This window comes from Pinus tabuliformis, chromosome J (assembly GCF_031772625.1).
Source record: "Pinus tabuliformis cultivar Carrire ecotype Pingquan chromosome J, CPIR1, whole genome shotgun sequence".
In the NCBI taxonomy this organism is placed as follows: domain Eukaryota; kingdom Viridiplantae; phylum Streptophyta; class Pinopsida; order Pinales; family Pinaceae; genus Pinus; species Pinus tabuliformis.
In genome coordinates, this window is record NC_142295.1 from 1,179,003,646 (window position 1) to 1,179,028,480 (window position 24,835).

The following is a 24,835-nucleotide window of genomic DNA, read 5'->3' on the forward strand; positions in this document are numbered from 1 at the left end:
CAACACTTTTGAGAGAAATCATCAACAAAGGTTGCATAGTACCTATGCTTTGCTGTCGAAGCTACTGAGAAAGGTCCACACACGTCTGTGTGAATTCTCTCAAGGATCGTCGTGGTGCAACTATCCTTCTCGTGAAAGGTGGCTTTCACAAATTTTCCCAAAGTACACCCCTTGCACTAATTTGACTGCGCAAGAGTGCCTTTAGGAAGCCCAGTAGTAATCAGCGGCAGTATCTTCAAGGCTCCATGGTGAAGGTGGTCCAATCTCCGGTGCCACAGCTCACCATCATCCCGGCTCACCAATCCTTCTGCCTTGCATGCCATTACTACGCAGCCATATACATGCAACTGATAAAGGTTCCTGACTCGAACCCCTATCTTCCAGGTTTCTCCAGTTGTCTTACTGCGCAGGAAAGCATTTCCCTCGCTGAAAACAACATCATATCCCTTGTCTTCTAACATCACCACAGAGATAAGATTCTTCTTCAATCCTGGAACATGCATCACTTCCTTCAATATAAAGGGTTTACCAGACTCCCTCTCAAAGGAAATGGTACTGATACTGGTCGCACTGTATCTACCATCATCGCCCATCTCGATGTGCACTCCAAGATCTTTCTCCTCCAGATCAGAAAACAAATCTCGATCTCCTGTCATGTGAAAAGACGCACCACTATCCAAGAACCATACTGATCCCATCACACTTGATACCAAGCATGCGATCAATGAAAAATCAAGCTCAAACTGCAAGGCTAAGACCTCTCCTACTGCAGATCTAGCAACTTGCTTATTTTTCTTCTTCTGTGGACAATTTGTGGCATAGTGTCCATGCTGGTGACAATGAAACCACTTCACCTTGTACATGTCCTACTTCTTGCCTTTCGCACAGGAATGAGAAGTTTTCTTGTTCTTCCCCTTCTTTTATTTGGTAGCCAAAGCGCAATTTTCTTCATCATGTACCTTTGATGAAGATCCGTCCCTGGTATTCCGCCTGATCTCCTCTTGCACAAGATCTGACCAAGTCTCTCCCATCCTGGCAATTTCTCCCGACCATTGACAGAGTCTTGATAGGAATGCCAACTCTTCGGAAGACCAAGGAGAGCCAAGCTCACCAAGTCCTCATCATCGATAGTCACCCCCACACTTCCCAGCTCATCCTGGCATTGAGTGAACTTCGTGAGATACTTGGGCATACTGTCTCCCTTCTTGCACTTAATGTTTCTGAGTTTATCCTTGAGCGCCAACTTCCTCTGGTTGCTCTTGCTTTGGAATAGATCTTTCAACGCTTTCCACATCAAATATGGAGAAGCCTTTCCATGCAGGCTGAACACAATGTGATCCTTCACACCCTCCAACAAAATCCTTCGACACTTTGCTGTCTTCTTTTGCCAAGCCTCAACTTGCGCAGTATCAGTAGGCTTTGGGACCTCAGCCTCTATGAACTCCTTCAGCTCATTATCATCTAACACCGCCTCCATCCTATCTTTCCATGCAATATAATTTGAGCTGCCCTCAAGAGCATACTCCAATCGCAATCCGTTGAAAGACATTGCAACTTTGACACCAAGAAAACACTGCTACAAATTCGAATTCCACCAACTCAAAACTCAACTGCCTCTGATCTAAAATTCGTGAGAACAAAGTATTTCTTGCACAAAGATTGACTGTATGGGCTTTTACCGGATATCTCACCTTCCAAAGGAAGGATGAATCCAGAGGCTACCTGGCCCGATTACAGACTCTGCCTGAAGAAATAAAATTTAAACACTTTCTGAATAATAGATCTGATGATCAACTGCTCTGATACCATGTAGAAATTTTGAATAATATGACACTTATTCACAGAGATTATCCCGATTATACACTATTGCGGAATACATGCATAATACATAACCTCCTCTACGTTGATCATCAATTTTGCGGAATTAAAAACAATGAAACATCAATCGCATGTGCACATTAACACAGTATGTAACCCGGGAAAGCATGTAGCTAAAAACCCCACACTATCTTATATTATAATGATTGAGAACATGTAACAATACATAGTACAATACTCCTCACAAGTACTCAGTACTATCTCCACCTGTTACACACAAAACTAGCTCAGATTTGAATCAATCACAGATTCAAATCTCCTCCACTGTCTGCCTGCCTCCACTACGCAATCCTGCATGAGAATAATGATGAATGGCTGATCCAAACTCGTATTTCCTTGGTTGAACCATGTAATCCTCATTGGCATTACTCAATCCATTGATTGTGAAAAATCTCATGCACAACTATAGTCACAACTCCACTGTCCATGCACTGAGTTAACTGATGTGTTCTTGAGTTAATTTATGAGTTAATAATTAGTGAATTAATTAACAATTAATTCACATCACTCATCACTAGTGTATTCTGCAGTTAGACTAAATACAACTAGTTTAACCAAGTCAAACTGAACACAACTCCATCAACTCCTCAATCAACTCCACCAAAACTCAACCACTTGAGTTCTAACTGAAGTCCACCATGTAATAGCTCAACTAACCCACAAAAAAAGCGTATTTCCTTCTGACAGCTGCATGTGCCACATCTGTAGCTCAAACTGAAGTGTTCCAAGAGGATAAGATAATGCTTATAGTCCAAATATTATTATGAGATAATAATATTCGACTATTCTATTTTTAGCCTAGCAGTCTAAAAATAGAAATTGCCCATATGTCTAAAAATAGAAGTCCATCTATTTTTACCAACATGACCAATCATCCACAAATAGCATCCTGTAACTCATAGACCATGATCCATATGTCTAAAAATAAACATAGTCTAAAAATAGACTTTGCGCCAAAAATAACCTGCGGGCCCACTTAGTGAAGGCGACTTCTTTCCACTAAGCTCCATCATCTTATTGCATTCCCAACACAACAAGAAACAAAATTCAATTGCATTATCTAAAGATGAAGCAGAATATGTGGCTGCTGCATCTTGCTGCACACACCTACTTTGGATGATGCAAACCTTGCAAGACATTCAGATCACATGTATTCCACCCATCTCCATTCTATGTGATAATACAAGTTCCATCAGCATTTCAAAGAATCCATTCATGCACTCTAAGACCAAGCACATACCCATGAAATATCATTTTATATGTGAACCAGCTTAAACAAAAGGTCAAATTGGAGTATGTTCCCTTCAAAGAACAAGTTGCTAATATATTCACTAAACCACTACCCAGAGAGACATTTGATATCTCAGACAAAATCTGGGATTAGTTGCTGCATCATCTTGCTGTTAAATCCTATTTTTTAGAGAAAGGTTGTTATACGCGAGTTTCATGAAGCGTAGTCGCATACATACGCAGGTTTCTATTGGCACAGTCGCGTTTATGTTGGTTTGAGGAAAAGCAGTGGGCCAGACTCAGGAAAAAGGGGTCTGATATGATTCTGTCAATTATCTGCTCTGTTTGATAATGGTTACAATTTGCTGATAACATGTGGAAATATGTTGGTCCCCATAAGTTGTTGATAACTTGATATATATCTGATTGATGATGATGCATTGAAATTTCTTACTGATATATGCAATAATCAAATCTAACAGTGAACATCTAGAACAGGTTTAGAGGAGCATATGCTTCTAATAATGCATTGTTGGCATTATCTTGGTACAAATCCACATAATTGTTTTGATTCAGGGGACTCTTTTGATGATGGAAATATACAGACTGTTGATCCTGATGTTGCTAATAGTGCAGATCATATATGGTGTATGATAGTTGCTGATGACTATTATGATCTTGTTTAGATTGGTTTTTCTTATTATAAATGTCATGTATATCATTTAATGTAAAGGTCATGGAAAGACCTAATTTGTAACCCCACTATGTATGAGATGGATGATGTGATATTTCTAGGTTTTGTCATGTATAAACAATTGATATATCCCACTTGGTTGGGTGGATGAGTCAAATTTAGTATATCCCCACTTGAATGGGAGATGGATGTATGAGTCATTGGTGATAGGAAGGTCATCCTCACATAGTTGATTTATAGAGTCATGTTATTCTTTTAGAAAATCTTCTTGCAGACTTTGCTAGTGCTCAAGGGGAGCATGGACTCAATCATGGGAGCTCAATCAGTACATTTCAGCATATCAGAGAATTCAACATGTACTCAGGGGGAGCATGACCCTTTGCCCTTGATGTCAAAGGGGGAGAGTGACTTGGTATTGTTGTTGCCATCAAGTCCAAAGGGGGAGATTGTTGGCATTGTGATACAGGTGTTGTCCTTGATGGAAACTCACTCTCATGAAAGGTCACAGTACAACAAGTTAACAACAAAGAATTATAGATCAGACTACAAAAATGAAGAAAGATAGGTCTACACAAGTTCACCTTGACCAAGATGCGTATACACGTAGGTTCACTGAACACATACACACGCACTTTAATAGAAAGAAAAGCGTGTATATCTTGGAAAACTAAGTTTTTGGTCCAAGGTATATGGTCCATGGTATTTTGATCCATGGTATTGGTCCAAGGTATCTAGTTTGAGTTATTGACCCTAAGTATTTGGTCTAAGGTATTGATCCTAAGTGGTTTTGGTCCATGGTATTGAGAAATGTCTAAAACTATAAAGGGAGGAGAAGATAATTAGGCCAGGTGTGCAAGTACTAAATATATAATAAAGAGTGAGATCTAGTATGCAGACTATTGGCTTATGGTGTTGTGCTTGATCTGAACCTGGGATGAACCTTAGCGGTTGATGGAGGATAAGATCTAATGATGGATTGGGATCTTAAGGCTTGAAATGAATTATCTTTATATGGTTTGATCATGTTTATCCTAGATCTGAATACTAACACATGTGTTGTTCTGTAAATATTATGATCTAGGTATAACTGAAGTTTGGAATAGCTGCAAAATTATGAATTAATATTTGCAGATATATACACTAATTGGATTTGAGAACAGCGTGTATACATGCAGGTTCGACACATGGAAGTAGTGTATACCTTATAAAATATGTTTCAGTTGTTTTTGTTTGCTATTACAGAGTTTTGGGTTCTGGTTTGGGTTTTGGTTATTGTATTCTGGTGACAGTATTCTGAATGATCAAATTGAAGGGTTGTTAAAGTAATTGGTTGATTCAGTTGTGGTTGGTTCAGAAAGTGATTGGTTGATGCAGATGTATTTAATGATTGAATTACAGTTACAATATTGATGGATCCAGTCTAAAAATTTATGAAACGTGGTCCTTGGAGGAAGAAAGAAAATTGTAGCCTTTTGTAGGTCGGAACCTACGTACTAATAAACATATTGGCTAGTACAAGAGTTAGGGGGTTGTAGCTCCTTTCCAGAAGAAGCTGGAGAACGAGAGAAGGTTGTAACCTTTTGCAGGTAGAAGCATGCGCATTGGTATAAGTCTGCACCGGTGCAAAGTTGTAAATAGATTTTCTTATTATTAAAAGAAGACAAAGACAACAGTAGCAGGTGGTTTTCACCTACATTGGGTTTCCACCTTATATCTTGTGTTCACGTGTGTTGCTTATGATGAAATAACGTATACAAATCTGTTTGGAAAATTAAATTATTGATTTGATAATACTGATTCACCCCATCAGTGTTATTTCCAACAAGATGTTTGGGAAATCCGCTATGTAACGGTTCCCCTCAGCATAACCTCCAGGCACTTCAAACTGTGATAAATGCAATTATCTAACCAGAGCGTCTTTTTGCTCCGAAAATTCTAGGAATATTTTGACAAATTTTGGCAATTTTTGTAAATTCAAGTTATAGTTGGTAAATTTCAAGATTTTGGGTGTTTCAGAAGTTTTTGATAGTGCTCAATTTATTTCTACCTTAAAACACATGATTTGAACATTTCTTTTGGAAGATTTATTGAAATTTTTTTACCCAAATACCAACCAAAAATAACAATACAGAAAATTCCTCGACCTCAAGAAACTTGTCCGTGAGAAATTTGTTGATTTGGGCCTGCACTGTTGTAGACAGTTGATTTCTTTGGCCACGGCAAGAAATATAAGTTTTGGTTCTTCCTTCTCTGTCATCAATATGTTTATCTGCGTCATGATTCTGAGATTAGATAAGTCTCTATAAACGAATGTTGAGCTGACAAACCCAGCGATGGGTAACACGTCAGTGATGCAGAGTCGTAATCATTTAAAATTTACAATCGTTTGCAATCTGGATACCAAGTATCGTGTTCATTTCCAACATTTTTATCAGCTTTACACAACTATATTTAAATATGCATCTTTATATAAAGAGGAACCAATTAGCATGGTATTAAATATGCTTAAATATGCTCTTGGATCCTTTCCAATATGGTCATTGTAAAATTTAACACGTGGAACACCAAACAGAAATGCATAAAACGTTTCAATATTTGAAACCTGTGCTATGTCTATAACTGAAGTGAATGTTGCTTCCAATGACCAGCTTTTCCTTAAAGGAAATGAAGAGCTCACGCATCCAAGTCATGCATTTTTAAATTGTTTAGGGAAATAATCATAGGATCAGTTTTGCCCATTTCAACTGTGGGTAAACTGTGATGATGAACTATGAACCGCTGCCCATTATGAAACTCATAAATATTAGTAGTCAGCAAAAGCTCCATAACTGCATCCACAAACTATTTTAATGTCAGCCATGCCATATCACCAAACACCCTAACTTGAACAACATGTACCTGGATGTTGTATTTTTTTATCCCAATTGAAAGGTATTTTTTCAGCTATGTGAAAGGTTATGATACCCAGTAAAAACCACACCATCTAGATATACACATTTAACATAGTCTACTTTAAGCCAAAGACAACTCATCCCGCCTTATTGATTTTTCTTTGAATACATTATACCAGTCTTCATTTACATCTATAACAACCTCGGTTGATACATAGTATGATTTCCATGCATTGGATGGAAATATTTTTGGAAATATTTTTGTATGTTCTGATGTAAAGTCTTTATGAAAAGGGTCTTTTTAGGGAAATCAAGGGGAAAGCATCATTGGCAGCTTGATTCATCATAAAGTGGGCATAAGTTTATCTACGGTAAGTAACTAATCACTTGTTATTGAATTTAAAGAATTATTATACAGTTTTTTATGAGGGATGTGTAAGTTTGTTTGTATAAAATTAAAAATTAAGTTATAAATAGAAAAATAATATTGGCTATAATTAGTTGTAATGTAATTAGAATTAAAAAAAAATGGGTGAATCAAATTTTATACTTTTCAAAAATATTTAAACAAAATATTTATATAAACTATTTGAAGATCTATGTTAATAATTTATGTGGATATCAACTTCATATATATCTATATATAGAAGAAAAAATAAATTACTAAGTTTTATATATATTTTATTTAACATTAAAAAATACAATTTAAATAATGAAAAATAACACATTATATTTTACATTATAAAAAAATTTGCACATAAAATCCCTTTAAACTTGTATTAAATCCATATTTAAAATTCTCTCTAAACTTACATAAATCTATACTAATGTAATTTCATAGCCCACATAGCTACAACTTCTCCACATAGCTATATGCAACGTCCAAACAGTTCCTTCAACATCTGATACTCATATAATACACCACTTCACACTAGATATGGATTGCTTGTATTCAATGTAAACATAGTAGGAAGAAAGTTCTTAGAGTCTTAAGTGCTATCAGGCACCCAAGCAATGACAATGACTCATCATCTATGTAAGACAAAACTTGATCATAGAATCAATACCGTGGATATCTCTTTATAGCTTGAACTTAGTAACTATCGCCAATATTTTCATAGGTAAAGTTTAAAGCATGAAACAACACAACGAGGTAGTGTTCAATTGGAGTACTCCCATATATTTGCCACACAACATTAGATGCTTGCAATGCCAGGAAGCGGTGATTGTGCGTTGTTTTTCTCCACCCTAATAATATGCTTGAATCGAGATATCTGTAGGTTGTAGATGAAACCAAAGTTGTTTATGACCTCCAATAACGCCAAGTAACTCTTAAATGCGAATTTGAATGTGTTCAAAAGATCCCCATCAGGACCTCCTTTACACATATTTCTTTGTATCGAATAAGTTTCTTGGACCAATAAATTGTTGAAAAGATCATTGAGAACATAAGTATTACTTACGATCTCCTCTTCCACTGCCTTGCTTGCAATTTGAATCAAATAACTTTTGAAGCATGGGATAATATGTCAAAGCCATGGTTAGAGTTTATTACGATGAGGACAATGCCATCTCTAAAATTCCTGAGCCTTTCATACACACAGATGTTTTCATTAAACTAACAAATATATGATTCTAAAATATTTGTTTGGAATCAACCAGCAACATTCACTCAGGGTTTTCATTAAACTAACAAATATATGATTCTAAGATATTTGTTTGGAATCAACCAGCAACATTCACTCAGGGTTTTTATTAATCATGGGACAGAACAATAGACTAAGTGCCTTGTTGAGCATGGAGTCAAACTTCCCAAAAACCTTGAAATGCAAATTCTCCCAGAAGACTTTATTTTTTGGAAGCATTTTCCTCATTCTTGAACTTACTAGCGGAAATTAAAACTCCTAGCAAACTTAAAACTAAATGTTCAGATTCTGAGCTTATTTATGTACAAGATCCTATGACAAACATTGCTAACTTCAATAAAGTAAAATTATCTTTCCAGTGGAACCATGTTAATTTATGGGTGGCTCTTTTTTGTTTCTTAAAAGAAAATAAGAATGTAAATGTAAATCACTCACCAACAAGAACCGGTGCATACCGAGGAATAGATATCAGCAGCGAAAGAAATATTAGCTCGAGACTGTCCAAAGAATCCATATAATCTACTATAGGGTCACGATAAGCCTGAAACAAAAATTAGCCTTATCCAACAACTTCAAGATTTTGATTGGGCTCTGTAATAGGTTGGTGAGATATACGATGAAAATATTTGATAAAAAATTCCTTGTGCTAGCTGAAAGTATCAACTTCATCAAAACAACGATAATCATTTCTTTGTCCTTCAATCTTGGCCTTTTGCAAAAATAATGATTTTTTTTCAAAATATATTCTTATGAACAGAGCTTACAGTCATCTTAGAAACTTTATCTTCTTGTCTCCGGCCACAACTTTCCTTATCAACTTCTTCCTGATAACTATATGTAGGCAAGTTTTCTTGATGAACTATGCCAAATCTTCCTATGAATCAAATGAGTCATAAAGCTGATCATCTTCTAAAAAATACAACCCTCCATTTAAATCATAGGAATCTTAGATGTGGGCACCATTAAAATGCAGAAAATAAAATTATGAAGGTTGATTTGCAACTCAATAATTTCTTGTTTTTCAAAAGAGGATTTGTTAGGAAAAATGTATGGAACTGCATCTTCCAAACCTAGAAAAATAAAAATGCCCAAATTTGGGAACTACATCTTCCAAACTTAGTAAAATAAAAGTGCCCAAATTTGGGAACTACATCTTCCAAACTTAGTAAAATAAAAGTGCCCAAATTTGAGAACAGCTGGTAAAGATTTATAGCCTGAAGCTTGATTCCTGTCAATTTTTATAAACCTATGGAAAATCTTTCAACTTCGTCCCCAAAGATGCTAATTGATAACCGACCACCCTAGCTGCAGGAGGTTAGTGCCTAGTACATTTATTGAAATTAATAAAAAAAATTAAATAAATGGCGAAAGAGAGAGGTCATGAGAAATGCAATGAGCATTCTGGTTCAAAAACCCACCTCTTACATTAAGATGAAAAGAAACAATTTAGAGAAGGCTCGTTTAAAACTTGAGCCAAATAGAATTCAAGTTTTAAAATATGAAAATGAAATTAATGAAAAATGATGAAAAGAAACAATTTAGAGAAGGCACGTTTGAAACTTGAGCCAAATAGAATTCAGGTTTTAAAATATGAAAATGAAATTAATGAAAAATAAAGAAAATGTGAATGGATTTCTGAAAAAATGGAGCTTCATTACAGTTCTCTTATTTCACTTACTGTTGCATTTGAAACCTATAGTTACATAGAAAAATCTATAGACTTGAATAGAACAATCCTTCTATTACATACAACTTTTCAACGAACAAAAATAAGTACACATAATAAAGAACAATTTAACACATTGCAACTTAGCTCTATTCTAGAATCAAATTGATCTTGATTAATGGATTTCTGAGGAAATTATTCATTACAAAAGACTTAATTTTCAAACCCTAAACCCCTTCAAATTTATAATTTTAGACTTTTATTTATGTCCATAATCTAACTATCTTGATTAGTTATGAAACTAATTCTTTAGACGGTTATGAAACTGTTTCCTTCTTTAGAACATGGCTAATAAAATAGTAACGATGATGTCAATTTCAGATATTTGAATATATATATATATATATATGTTTTTTTAATTCCTTAAATTTAAATTTAATCTTCTAGTTACAAAGCATTCTAGTTCACATTTGAATTCATTACCTTATACTTAGTACGAAATTAAGTGCCAAATGATCAAATTTTGTTTCTAATTTAAAATCGTTGCACCAAAGTTTTTTTTATGTAAAGAAACTTATTATACTCTTCAATGTCTCACACACATAATTCATTCACCTACAATAACCAAGCAACTAATCAGAATTTTCTTCTGAAAATAAACTCAATAGTCATCATAAGCTATACTCATAATTCAATCCAAACGAATCTTTCTCAATTTCTTTACACAAAACTAACCCGAGGGTCAAGCTATAAATCGAAAATCAAACCCATCAATGTTATTAATGACCTGATCAAGAGAGAGATTCCCTTTGATTAATGTAGGAACAAAGCTTGGTAAATTGGAGCCAACAACTATAGATGAATCAAGGCTTAGCTCTAGGATTATAAACTCTCATGGTTTTACTACCCCCTTCTCCTGTGGAGATTCAAAATGAAGATCTCACTATGCTTGGCACTAGGAGAGAGTACTCATTTGTCCAAGAGTTCTTTGAGCACCTAAAACTTTTCCGAGGCTATTTTGCAGAATTGATGAAAAATATATTTTATGTTGAATTTAGTAAAAATGCAATGGCACTTCCAAGAAAACTACCTATCAAGGAAAATTTGAAGCATGGATGTTTGTTTATCTTAAAGTATAGAAACCTTGGCAAAATCTTACAAGTCCCTAAAATGTAAATTGTAAAATGTTTTGGCAATATTTTTGTAAAAATACTTAGAGTTATAATGATTTTATATTAGTCTATATAAAATTTTAGCAATTTTTAGGGTAAAATAATTTTATACTCTAAAATGTGGCGAATTAGTTTTAGAAAAAATGGAATTTTCCGAATCTTTTTTTTTTTTAAAAACATGGAAAATTAACCCGGCTACGACTAAAATTTTCCCTGCTACCCATATCCCAAACATGTAAAAATCCTAGCTTGCTTTTATGAAAACATGGGATAGTTATTGTAGAGAATGTTTACATGTTGTTATTGGTTAGTGTACATATTTCAAACTTTGAGAAGAATGAAGCTTTGCATTTGCAATGAATGGTGTAGGATGTTATGCTTTGAAGATGATTCGAACTTCATTTATACAAATATTGATGTGTAGGATTGTAAACCACAAGACTTAGATATCTTAAATTATGAAGTATAGGAATGAAAACCTCAAGAATTTGACCATTTCAATATAGGTATTTCAAATGAGGGGGTTTTGGCTCTTAAGAGATGATGTAGTTTTAATCAGAGACATAAAGTTACCACAATCCACATGAGTAGTTCCCATATCATGAGCACCAAATTGGATTTTCATGCTAGAGTTTAAGAGATGCCCATCAGTCTACTTGTGCTTATAGAATAGATTTTCAAGGCATGGTATTTCAATGACCAAAGCCTCAAGAGAGTAAATCCTTGTTTTGTATATCTATAGGGTAGCCTGACCAACTACAAGTTCAACAAAGGTGAGAATTTTTCCATCTGAGAAGGATGGATAGACCACATCTAATGGTAATGTGATTCTTAATCCTCTTAGCATTACAAGTTCAAAAATTCCAACTAGTAATCACCAACCTATTAATAAATTACTTGTTTTATATGATGGATTGTATTAGAATAAGACAAACAATAACACTAGGGATCCTTAAGATGATGAACGATCACAACCAGCTTGAAGTGAACATATTCCTTGCATTACAAGATTGAGGAATTTTCAAAATTACAACTGATGACAAAATATGATGATCATTGTTCCCTGGAGGTAACCACTGGTTGCAGAAGGTTAGTTCCCTAGACATCTACTGAAATTGATAAAAAAAATTAAATACATGGTCAAAGAGAGAGGTCATGAGAGATGCAATGAATATTCTAGTTCAAAAACCCACCTCTAACAACCAGTGTGGCCAAACCATTAAGGGTTGCAAACCTTAAAATACTTAAGATGACAAGAAGAAATTTAGAGAATACAGGTTTAAAACTTGAGCCAGATGGAATTCAAGTTTTAAAATCTGAGAATTAAATTAATGAAAAAGAAAGAAAATGTGAATGGATTTCTGAAAAGGTGGAGCACCCATTAAGGTGCTCTTATTCCACTTACAGGTGCCATCTAAAACCTATGGTTACATAGACAAATGTGCAAACTTGAATAGAACAATCCTACTGCTACATACACCTTTCCAACAGAAGAAAAATACAGTGTGAAAAGATAAGTACATAGAAGGAAAAATTTAATGCATTGCAAGTTATCTTAATTCCATAATCAAACTCATTGATGGATTTCTGAGGGATTTATTCATTACAAAAAACTCTTCATTTTCAAACTATGAACCCCTTCAAATTGCTAATTTTAGAATTTTATTTCTGTCCCTAATCTAATTATATTGATTAGTTATGAAACTAATTATTTAGATAGTTATGGAACTATTTCTTTCTTTAAAACAAGGCTAATAAAATAGTGTCAATGATTCCTTCTTAGATTTAGATATTTGAAACAATTATATATATATATATATATATGAAATGCTCTTTTTAAATAAAATCATCCTTCCTTATATAGACAATAAAGTTTGATGAACATAATAATCTCCATATATAAATAATGTTGGGAGTATGTGAAGCTTGTGTAGGTCCCATTTGTCGTCATACACATGTCTGCAAACCATGAGTGGTCTATGAAAAAACATAAACAACCTTCCAACAATCCTCATAGTGGTTTGGGAAAAGTGGGGTAGAACCGTCAAAATGCATCACTACTGTCAATATTGTGATGAGATGTTTGGGAAATACGTTAACAATTCCCCTCACCATAACCTCCATGCACTTCAAACTATCAAACTTTTTTTTATTTGGGCACACAATGTTGTGGACCATTTATTTCTTTGGCACCCGCAAGAAATATAAAATTTGGTTCTTCCTTCTCTTATTATGGGACAAAAACACAGTGAAATTCCAGAGAAGAAATACCTGCAAAACCTTCTCTTGTTATGGGATACAAAAACAATGAAATTCCATAGAAGAAAGACCTGCAAAACATCCAATTAGACTAAAAATGCAAGAAAGTGGAGTTTCCATTTTGTATGGTGTGTTTGGTTGCATATGAGTCCCAAAAACACCTTCTTCGTAGATTCTTGCTTCTTAGAAAGAGTATACAAACTGTTAGACACACATGGCAACAACATAATCTGAAAGATAAAACATGAGAATACATTTTTATTAACAAGTGGTATACATTTATAGTACATGGTTTGACCATTCGGTTGCACATCCCAAGGTCTCTTGGACTCCTTTTGTCTATTCAGCTTCCACACTAACCCATTGAGGATTAGGTGTCTGACATTCCCCCCCTTAATCCGAAGGGTTATGTATGAGTCTAATAAGAGAGCTATAATATGAAATGTGCAAAAATGCATGGCAGCACTAGGTTGAATGTGCTCTCTGAAATGTTGGTATAAAGGGCGATAGTTGAAGGATGACCACCAACATTGGAACGCTTAGTGTAGTTCCTGGAATTCTTCCAAAACTGGCAAGAAGCTGAAATCTTCTGCTAGAGGAAGTGCTCCTATTGTTTTGAAGAGTAACATGGTATCAAAGCAGGCATATTCATGCCCTGCATAATTACTTTGAGTCATTTGTTCTATGGCCTTTATGTGCAGGTCATTTCTGCCATCACTTATGCATTTCATGAATATTTACTCAGCTAAATTCTAGCTGCAACCTCTTTGATTTCTCCAGCCCTATTTTTAGCATTCCTAAAATTAGTTGTAACTTCTTGTATCAGTTTTTCTGCCATATTTTCTCTCTGGGCTCTGTGCGCTCTATGGGCTCTCTGCCATATGGCATTTTAATCATTTTCTGTGCCCTCTGCACTCCCTAGGCTATACATAATTGTCTGACTACATTTTCTCTTCGCTCCTAACAGTTGGCACACCCGTTAGTGGTTTGGAATCTCTAACCAAATATGGGTATTGAAGTATAGAAGTTTAAAACGCAGCCAACATATGATTTGTAGCGCAAAAATTTGGAATATGGCTTAATCAGCTCATGCAAGCGTTTCATCCAAAGTGGAATCAGGTTTTCAATTACCCTGGGAACTATGCTAACCTTATTTCATATATCATGAGATACTTTTTAATATGAAGAAGCACTGTGCTGCATAACAGTACCCAAACTTGCTTTCTCAATGGTTCCCTTCCTATGTGAACAGGAAAATATCTCTCATTCTTGATTGCCACTGTTAGCCAATGAACTGAAAAGTTCGTTCCAGTTTTGTACCATCTCTTCCCCATTAACCACCTCAAATATAAGTCCCTTTTTTTGCAGGGGAATTGAGTGACTCAACACAAATTGCTTCGGCATCTTCTCTGCTAAGAGTTCCATTCCCAGCACAACCATCTTTGAAGTTGAAGCCACGCTGATTTCCAGGCTTATCTTGCAATGAACCTGCTCTCACTATTGTGTATGGAACTCCTGAGTTTATAACAACTATCTCATCTGCCTCAGCTAACCTTTTAGCTTTTTCATTCATAAAAGCTTCAATGCCGCCACCACTTCTAAGCACAACCAACTGAGATAAGAGAATGATATGTTCTATTCCTTTCAAATTTTCATCTTCTGCTAACATGCCCATCTGGCCATTTCGCTATCACCAGTCGTAACCAGCTCTAGTGCCCCATACCATTTTCTTAGTTTTGGTCCTCCTTCAACGTAATCCAACAAATGTTCTCCAAAGGAAAGAGGTCTAGACTGCTTCTTGTTGTTGTTGGATGAGCTGCTTGCCACCCAAAACGTTTTGGCACAGTTAATTCTGCTTTGTGCAATTGTAAACCCGGATTCTTTGCATTTGTGTGGAGGCAATGAATGCATACAAAATAGAAATAGATCGATGTTTTGAAATGGGATTGAACAATTATGCTCGGGCACATTTATGGAATTTGGGTTGGAATGGGATACATATTCAATTGTAGAGTGCGATTTGTGTTTTTGTGTTGAAGAATCTCCAACATCATTGTGCATGCCGAGCACTTCTGTACATTGAGATTTTGAAGGCAGTGTGTTGCAATATTATTTCAATTCAAATCCCTAGAAGTTGTTTGTGAGCATTGTATTTGGTTCTGTGGTGAGTTGGACATTGTTCTAGAAGAAAGAAGGAATGAGTTTAATGCCTGCTGGTTGATTTACCCCTTGTGAGATGAGTTTAGTAGAGTCAAGGGATGTGTTTATTGACATGATGTAGCTTATACTGAGGTGCAGACATATGTTGAAGAGGTAGCCAAAAATCCGCCAGTAACTTACTCAAATCTAGTATCTCCAATGTCGAAGCGAACTGTGAGTCAATGCCATCATAGACAGTGCATATATATATATATATATATATATATATATATATATATCAAATTTTTTTTGTGTACTAGCTCTTCCCTTTATCTATTAAAATAGTTAAATGGCTACTAGCATGTACAACATCATTGTGTAAATTCTGAACATGTATTTCGGTGAACAGTGAAGAAGTTTGTGGTTGCTACACTTGTTATTAGTATTATTTATGCTTGTTGGGTCTAAAGTTGATATTAAATTAATATTTTGAAGTTCTTCCACAAGTATTTGTCCCAGCATATTATGTATTTACATGAGCCAACAACAAGGAATGCACCTACAACATTTGATACACAAACTGTTTGTTAAAATACTACAGTGGACCAAACCATACAAACTCAGGACTCTTTGTGGTTTTCTCTTAGTTATTCCGGTTGGGTTTCTTACAGTGGACTATTGTTTTCTTTGAAGAAAGTGGCAAGATCAGAGAATATTGATTTGTACCCTAGTCAAAGTATTTATATATGAGCATTCAAGTCCTGTCCATGACATGGTGCTATAGTTTTTGAAGTTCTGATAACCATCATTTTTGCTTTGAAAGTGAAGGAGTATTTGAAGGATCCAAGCAACTTTGCAGTTGCTGTTGCCCTAGTTGTGGCATTGTATTTAAAACTCACTATAGTTTTTGTCTACATATATATGCATTGATTCCTTGATTCGACTGCTGCATAAGAGTTTGGTGGGTTGTATAAAGGCAATGATTGTTTTGACAAATAAAAGTAATCTTTTGTGGAGAAAATTTTAGTTGGTAGTATTGTCAGAACATGGTGCTAGTCATGAGTAAACTCTTATTTTTTATGTAATGGATTGTAATTGGTGCTTGTTGGTTGCACACTGATCATTTGCTGCACATTTATAAAGGATATTGCTGTGTACTGTGAATGGGTATTACTTTTCTGCATTGAGTAGTAGTTGTGATCAGTTTTTAAGGTGGAATTTTCTGATATTGAAGAAAAAATGGCCAGAATCAATGAAGTATTAGAGTTCCTCAAAACTCTCATATTGTCTACTACTCATGATACATTAAAAGTTAGCAAAGTTTCTCTCACAAACATTCAGGTTTGTCTAAAAAATGCACAAGAGAAAATTGATTTTTTGCAACTCGAATCTCAGCTATAGCAAGAAGAATTAAAACAGAGGAGTCATTCTGAACCTATTTCTTTTCAGAACATTGAAACAAACTCCCATAAAGCAGCAAGGCTACATGTAGATGCAGAAGTTCATCTTGCACTTCCCAAGCCCATCATCAAACCTTGGGAAGAGCTTTTCCACAACAAACATAGAATTGGTCTCGCATATGAGAAGGACTTGTCCTTTCATATTCCAGACTACTCAAAGCCCATTCCGTTTTAGAGTGCTAGATTCCTTCATGACAGTCCACCTCTAACTGTTCCAGATTCTACTCCTCTTCCACAACAACAACAACATATTGTGAAATGCCAACACTGTGACCGAGTTAGCCATTTGAAAGATCACTGTTTTGATCTTCATCCATGTAAGCACTATCATAAAACCACCCATTCTTCACACAGATGCTTCAGAAATAAACGTCCTGCAAAAACAAAGATTCATTTTGGATGGATCGCTTCTTGGAAATGCGCATCAACAGCCAAGAAGATATTCCAATCACATGTCAGAACTTGTTCCAGAGTATTGAACAATCTTGCATTTGAGTTTTCTCCATCATCTCACCTTGTATCTGACATGGGGGAAATGATGGTCATCTACAAGCTTCAAAGCCACATCAAGCGAGCCTGAGGGGGGAGATTGTTGCGCTCCCCATCAATGGTGGTGTTGATCCAATGCTCCCGTGTGTAGTGATGTGTCTGTTTACTAACACCTGCAGGTTTTGGTGTAATGGTAATTGTGACTCCAACACAAACAATTGAGATGTGTTAGTGAATGAAGATAAACTAACAAAGCATTGAAAGTAATGTAAACAATGCATGAACAAAGATAAACTAAAAATAAACTAAATAATGCAAAAAAAACTTGTTAAGAAAAACAAATAAACAAAGGTATAGGAAAAGGATCCCTTTTATTGATTAAAGGCGATGGAAGAGTTACAATAAAAATATCAAAGACACTTGGAGAGAGTTGTTTGAGAAATGGTGCTCAAAAGATCTCAACAAGGATTTCCCCTTTTCAATCTCTTTTGCAAGCTCTTTCTCTCTCAAAGAAGCATATAAAACTCTCTACAATGGTGGAATTATCCTCACAATGGTATGCTAGATTGCTTTGGAGAAATTTCAGTAGCATACCAATGCACAACTTCTTCTTGTTTTTGGCTCTCCATGACTTGTATTCATAGAATTTTTTAACACTCCTTCCCTCCTTTGGCTCATCAATGTGGTTTCATTCCTCATAAATGAGAAACGAGTTACCATCCTCTTTCCATCAAGGCTTCTTGGGGCTCAAGGCTCGAATGGTCAGTCCATCATGTCAAGAGTTGAAGTTTTTCTCAACCAAGTTCGCATCCTGAGGTGCTAACTAGGTTTTTTTGTGACTCTCGCGACTATGGAAGAAAAATTTATATGGTATTTAATTTCCAGCTATGGTGCACCCATGAGGGTTGACTTTTTAACTCAACCTTAGGAAAGATTTTGATTTTTGGGTCTTCATGATGTTTCCAATGAAAATTGTAACCTTTTTACGTGTTGATCACTAACTTTGATTGGTTTCTACTGCATACAAATGAGTGTGCAATTTTCTCATGAAAACATATACAAATCACTTTGAAGCTATATATCCAAAATGTAGTAACCTATTAAGTCTACATGCTCATGTCAATGGAATTGTACATGATGAATATCTAATGAGTGGTATGATTCTTTGTATCCAACACGCACATGAAAAATTTCCACCATCAAATAATGAATTTTGCAAATTCAATTTCAACATATCAAATTGTCTTCATGGAGTACTTACTTCCATAGGGGAAAAACATGAAATCCGGTAACTACAAAATGGTACACAATTGTTATAATACATGCAATGAGAAGAATTACAAGAAATAACAAATTATTTTGTTCTAAAAATAAAATCCATAATTGATTAAATTTGGAAAAATTTCCTGTTGAACAATGTCATGTCAATATTTCACATTCATATTGGAGTGATCATGATGCAGTTGATGCTTTACTACATTTTATGTGATTTTGTGTACATAAGAAGTGCACTAGATAGAGAAAATTGGAATCCTTTTCTAGGTATCCTCTATCCTTTAAATAGTTCCACAAAATGAAAAAAATTCCACATTTCATGTTAATAATTAGAAATGAAACATAAAATAAAATATTTTATGCAACTGCATGTTGATTTTGGCATCATCATATCAGTTAAGTGACTTGTTATGTCTATATGGAGAGTTTTCATTGGATGGCACTTTTTCTACACTGGTTATGGAACAACTAGAAATTCTTGGACATACTTGCATATTCCTTGAAAGAAATTATGGGGTTGTTTTCACCCCATTCCATAATTTGATAGCTTTTATCACTACTAGCATTGACTATTAGATATGTTTTACTACTACTATCATTATCTAATTCTTTCAAAGCTACAATCATAGGTAGATTACCACTTTTCAGATTTCATTACAAAGGTCTCATTCACCACAAGATCATCACTGAGTAGATAAGAAAAAGAGTACCTTAAATGCGCTTGTCATAAAGAGTACATCTGTAAGTTATGAGTTTCTTAGGGACATGAATTGAGCTTTATATTTCATTCATTTCTATGTGTTGAACTTGTGCCTTTGATGTTGTAGAGAATTTGGGTTTATTCAGTGGCGTAGGTTGTCTAATTCTTATTACTAGATTGTTGAAACATGAATACTTAGGCTTGTCCTTCAATTTCACTTTTGGATTCTAAACAAGAGTCCATATTTCCTTAGCTTGTGTAATATGATACATTTTGACTTGGAGAGAATTTAGATGAGAGGGACCTACACAATTTATTATTCTTATATGATTAACTAATAACAACCATTGATTACTTCTTTCAATACAACAATAACAATAAAAATACTTGCATTGGGATTCTTGCTCCATGTATCTTCTATAGCTTTGAGCCTATTTAGCATTTCTTTCCATGTTTTTGGCCTAGACAATGTAATAATGTGAGAACTCTACAACATGAATAAAGAAGAACCATTAGTGAAATTTAATATATTTTCATTGGCCTTAAGCCACAAATACACGATCATTTGACCACTACTCTTGTACATACGCTTATGATTTCAATAATACTTGTCATTAAGGTATGAAAATATGGATGATGCTCGAATTTTCATTAAACAAATGTGGCGGTTAATTTCATTTAAATGTGAAATGATCCTCAATCTATGCATTAACCATACTAAAATTGATCACCCTGAATTACGTGTGTTAATGCTTAAAGTACATGGACTAATGCTTTAATTGTAGGGATTAACACTAATGTTAGGTCAGTGCCATCTTGCTAAATGTGTGTGTTAGGTTCATTTGGAATGTTGTAGCATGACGAGAAGTAGCTTTTGTTATATAATGTAAAACCTTTACTTTTTTGTTAATCTGTGACTTTAGTGCCCTATGATGAGTTATACTAGCTGCTAACATAGGTCGATGATGTGGATAATATATTGACATGTAATCCATGTGACAGTGACATGTTTCAACCAGAAAGGACATCTAAATTTATTTATTTGACTACAATGTCATGACGGTGCATATTGTATATCGGGTGTGAAATAGGGAAGATATTAACTGTGTCGAGTGATCCGATGGGTGGCGTGGTCCCCACTCTTATGTTGCATTGTTCTAGACTTATTTTATATCAAGATCCAACATATCCATTGTTTAAACATGATACCATATTCCAATAACATCAAAAAATGACCATTCAACAAATCTAATGGCTACAACTACTACCATATGCGAAATTCTGCGCATATTAATGATTATATGGCTATATGTTATAGTCTGAAGGTTCATATTTAATGAGTTTAATGGGGTGTTGTAAAAACCCTGCAATTTTGTAATGGAATCCTCTCTTGGGGGGTGGGGTGCAATCACACATCCAATAAAATACGTTTTACATGAAATGCTTGAGGTTTGACACATGTTAGCTATCTAAAAAAATGGTGGGCATTGTATATTGGGTGTGAAATAGGAGGGATCTATTAACTACATAGAGCAACCTGATGAGTGGGTTGGTCCCCTCCATTATGTTGATGTGGCCTCACCTTATTTGATATTGGGTTCCAAATGAGTGCTAAAACCATTTTGTGGATGGGATGATATTTGGTTTTGATAATCAGGGTGGAATGTTAGGTGTCTCAATGGGTTCAAGATGATTGTGCTACACACATGACAACAAACTTTTGGAGATAAAGGAATTTAGTTATAAAACACGAAGGCTTGGGATAGAACTTTGGAAAACTATAACAATGGATGAAATTAGGAAGAAGAACTGTGACTCGCCCATGCGTTATGTCATGGGGGTAACCACCCCCCCCAGCTACTCGTAAGTTTTTATATGTGCCTCTCTCTTTCATTTTTGAAGCGTAAACTCATATAAAACCCTATGGTGGGACGTGAATTCTCCTATTAAATGACTTAAAGATCCCTAATTCTAAATTATACACTATGAATTCACACTCAGAATCGAATTTTGTTGTGACATGGCTTACGCTTGACATGCCTTATGTACTTCAAGTGGAACTTCAGTTTATGTACTGCTACATGTAACCCAGAACTCAATCACAAATTAAAGTTAACTTATCTTTAACGTATATTAGAAAATTAATTAAGGCTTAATACCACATTTAAAAAAATATCTCCTACTAGTAAATGCAAGTCTTTTAAGCATTTATTGAGTGAATTGGCGTGTAATCAGGACATTGTTCAAGTTTTTAATAACATTTACTTTGAAGCATTTTGTAATCCATGAATAAAAATTGAAGTAAAAGAAGGTGGAAAGGGATCCACAACCAATATCCAATAGAACATATTACGGATATAGGAGTTGTTGTCACTTACAAAATGCTCATTTTGAATAAGGACAAAATGCAAGCCTCACACTGCCTCAATCACACCAACATATCGATAAATACCAAAAGAGAAAGAAACTATGCTACTATGCAGCTATCCCACTTGTTATCAAATGATTTTGTAGTGGGTCGATATTATGCTATACTCCAATTGATTGCAGTTATAGTTATTCTTCTGGTAGATTTAATAAATATCACATGAAATGGATTACACCCATATCTTTACTAGAATATTTGAGATAATATTTTAAAGAAATGGCTATAAGTAAATAGGCCAACATAATTACAATGTATGCGAATTTATATGTCCTTTCCTAGTGTACAATATCACCCACTTAAATAACTCAAAGAGTGTGTGTAGCCTTTGACTCCATGAAATTGATCTCACACACAAGAAAGTCAAATTCTTACTAAATTACTTTAGCATAGTTTGTTATACATTTCTCTTTAAGTATATAATTTATATGCGTCTTATTGAAATAAATTAAAATATAATATTATTGTAATTTAGAATAGCTTATTTCTTTTTAACAAATTATTATCTAAATTATATGTGAATACAAACATTATAAAGTATTTTTAAGTTTTCTAGTATATAGGGTGAGTTATTTTCACAACATTGACTATCATTATCAAAAATTTATACCTGGATTTTAATTATATATTTACATTCCCTTATTTGTTCTTCAAGGCAACGACCAATTCATTACAAACACTTCAATGCGATGCTAATATCCACCTTTTTGACAAGATGTTATTTCACCTTTTTATTCCTTTATTACTTTCTATACACTAACACCTTTTCATTTCTTATTATTGCGACTTCCCTTTGGTAATGGTTCCTATGGAATTTTGTACTTGTTATGTATCACTTGGGAGTCATATGTGTTGAGGTGTTCTCATTTGTATCTGTTTGTTCTCTTCCATATGATTTTTGAATGCTTCTACCAATCCCTTCTATGTCCACTTTTCATGTACTAATCTTTTCCTTTCTTATATCACATTATCTTTCCTCTGAACATGCCCATTATGGCCTTCCAATTGAATTGAGATTAAAAAAGAATATGATATGTTACTTCTATTACTAGTTTCACGCTTTACTCTAGTAATGCTTTCTACCCGATGAATATAGTTTCATTGATCGAATATGGAATAACTCTACAACCAACATGCTTTCTACCCCATGCATTTCATATTCAAACTCATTTAATACTTGAATCTCGAATTGCTCTCGAATCAACTGTAAACACATGATAACGTTAATAGGAAAAGTTGGTACTTTAAACATTAAACAGAGCATTATACTAGCTCTTGCATATATAAGGACACCGAAGAGTAGACTTAGAGGCCACAATGCCACATTTTCTGACATTCACATCATTAATTGTAAATTTATTTCCCTTATTGAAGTGAGCATAAAACAAGGATAATCTATAAAGTAGAAGGGACTTTAATTTTAAATTCTTTCCTTGGGCTAAGAACAATGTCGTGACATAGATATTGTAAAACAAGACTATACAAAAGTACACAGATATTGTATGTGATCTCTTATGAATTTAACATGATTTCAAGAGAAGAAATTATATCATTAACAACACAACATGTTACCTCATTATCATTTTGTCACTGACTTACAAAAATTATGTTCTAACTTGTTTGGGTAACTATGAAAGAAAAGTATGAGTTCTCAATGAATGAAGGGAAGTACAACACCATGCACCTACACCATCAACATATCACCATCTCCTGTTCCATTTCTACATTGTTTCTATTAGGAAAAGAAGTGATAGAAAATTTGTTTCATGATCTACACCTTTACATGTGTGTGTGGCTTCTTACTATGCACACATTCAAGTTTTCCATGTAACATTTGTGAGGGGCATCAAGTTCTTCCTAACTCAACCTTCCATGACATTCCCTTCCTAATAATTACAAGAAGAAGGTTATGCGATTACTTATTTATAGGCACAAAATACCAATATGAATTTGACATCTGTAATGCTTGCACGTTATATTGATTGGCTTATGTAATCTAATAGATACAGCCACATGTAAGCCAAAACAGAGAATCTAATCTAACTATCCGCCACATGTAAGCCAAAACAGAGAAATCTAATCTAACTATCCTGATTAGTTATGAAACTAATTGTTTAGAAAGTTATGGAACTGTTTCTTTCTTTAAAACAAGGCTAATAAAGTAGTGTCAACGATTCCTTGTGAGTTTTAGATATTTGAAACAATTATATATATATATATATATATATATATATATATATACTAAGTTCTCTTTTTAAATAAAATCATGCTCCCTTATATATACAATAAAGTTCGATAAACCTAACAACCGCCATATACGAGGACTGTCGGAAGGTTGTTTATGGTTTTTCTGAGACCACTCATGGTTTGCAGAACCGTCAAAATGCATCACTACCATCCATATTGTGATGAGATGTTTGGGAAATCCGCTATGTGACGGTTCCCCTCAGCATAACCTCCATGCACTTCAAACTGTCAGAAATTTGTTGATTTGGGCATGCAATGTTGTGGACCGTTGATTTCTTTGTGCAAGAAATATAAGTTTTGGTTGTTCCTTCTCTTTGTCAGTTCATCTGCTTCATGATTCTGAGATTAGACAAGTCTCTATAAACAAATGCTGAGCTGACCAACCAAGCGATGGGTAACACGTCATGAGTCGTGATCATTTAAAATTTACCATCGTTTGCACTTTGTATACCACGTATCGTGTTCATTCCAACATTTTTATCGGCTTTATTTCAACACAACTATATTTAAATATGCATGTTTATAAAGAGGAACCAATTAGCATGGTATTAAATATGCTCTTGAATCCATTTCAATGTGGTCATTGTAAAACTTAACACGTGGAACACCAAACAGAAATGCATAAAACGTTTCAATATTTGAAACTTGTGCTATGACTATAATC

The 24,835-nt window shown here is 34.6% G+C and overlaps 3 pseudogenes; 1 reads left to right on the forward strand and 2 right to left on the reverse strand.

Annotated features, from left to right (window-relative positions):
• Positions 1–6,475: 6,475 nt before the first annotated feature.
• Positions 6,476–8,232, reverse strand: LOC149231277 (F-box protein SKIP8 pseudogene; annotated as a pseudogene).
• Positions 8,233–11,514: 3,282 nt separating this feature from the next.
• On the forward strand, positions 11,515–12,227 carry LOC149231278 (uncharacterized; annotated as a pseudogene).
• A 2,472-nt stretch (positions 12,228–14,699) lies between these two features.
• LOC149231279 (protein HIGH CHLOROPHYLL FLUORESCENCE PHENOTYPE 173, chloroplastic-like) lies at positions 14,700–15,111 on the reverse strand (annotated as a pseudogene).
• Positions 15,112–24,835: the final 9,724 nt, after the last annotated feature.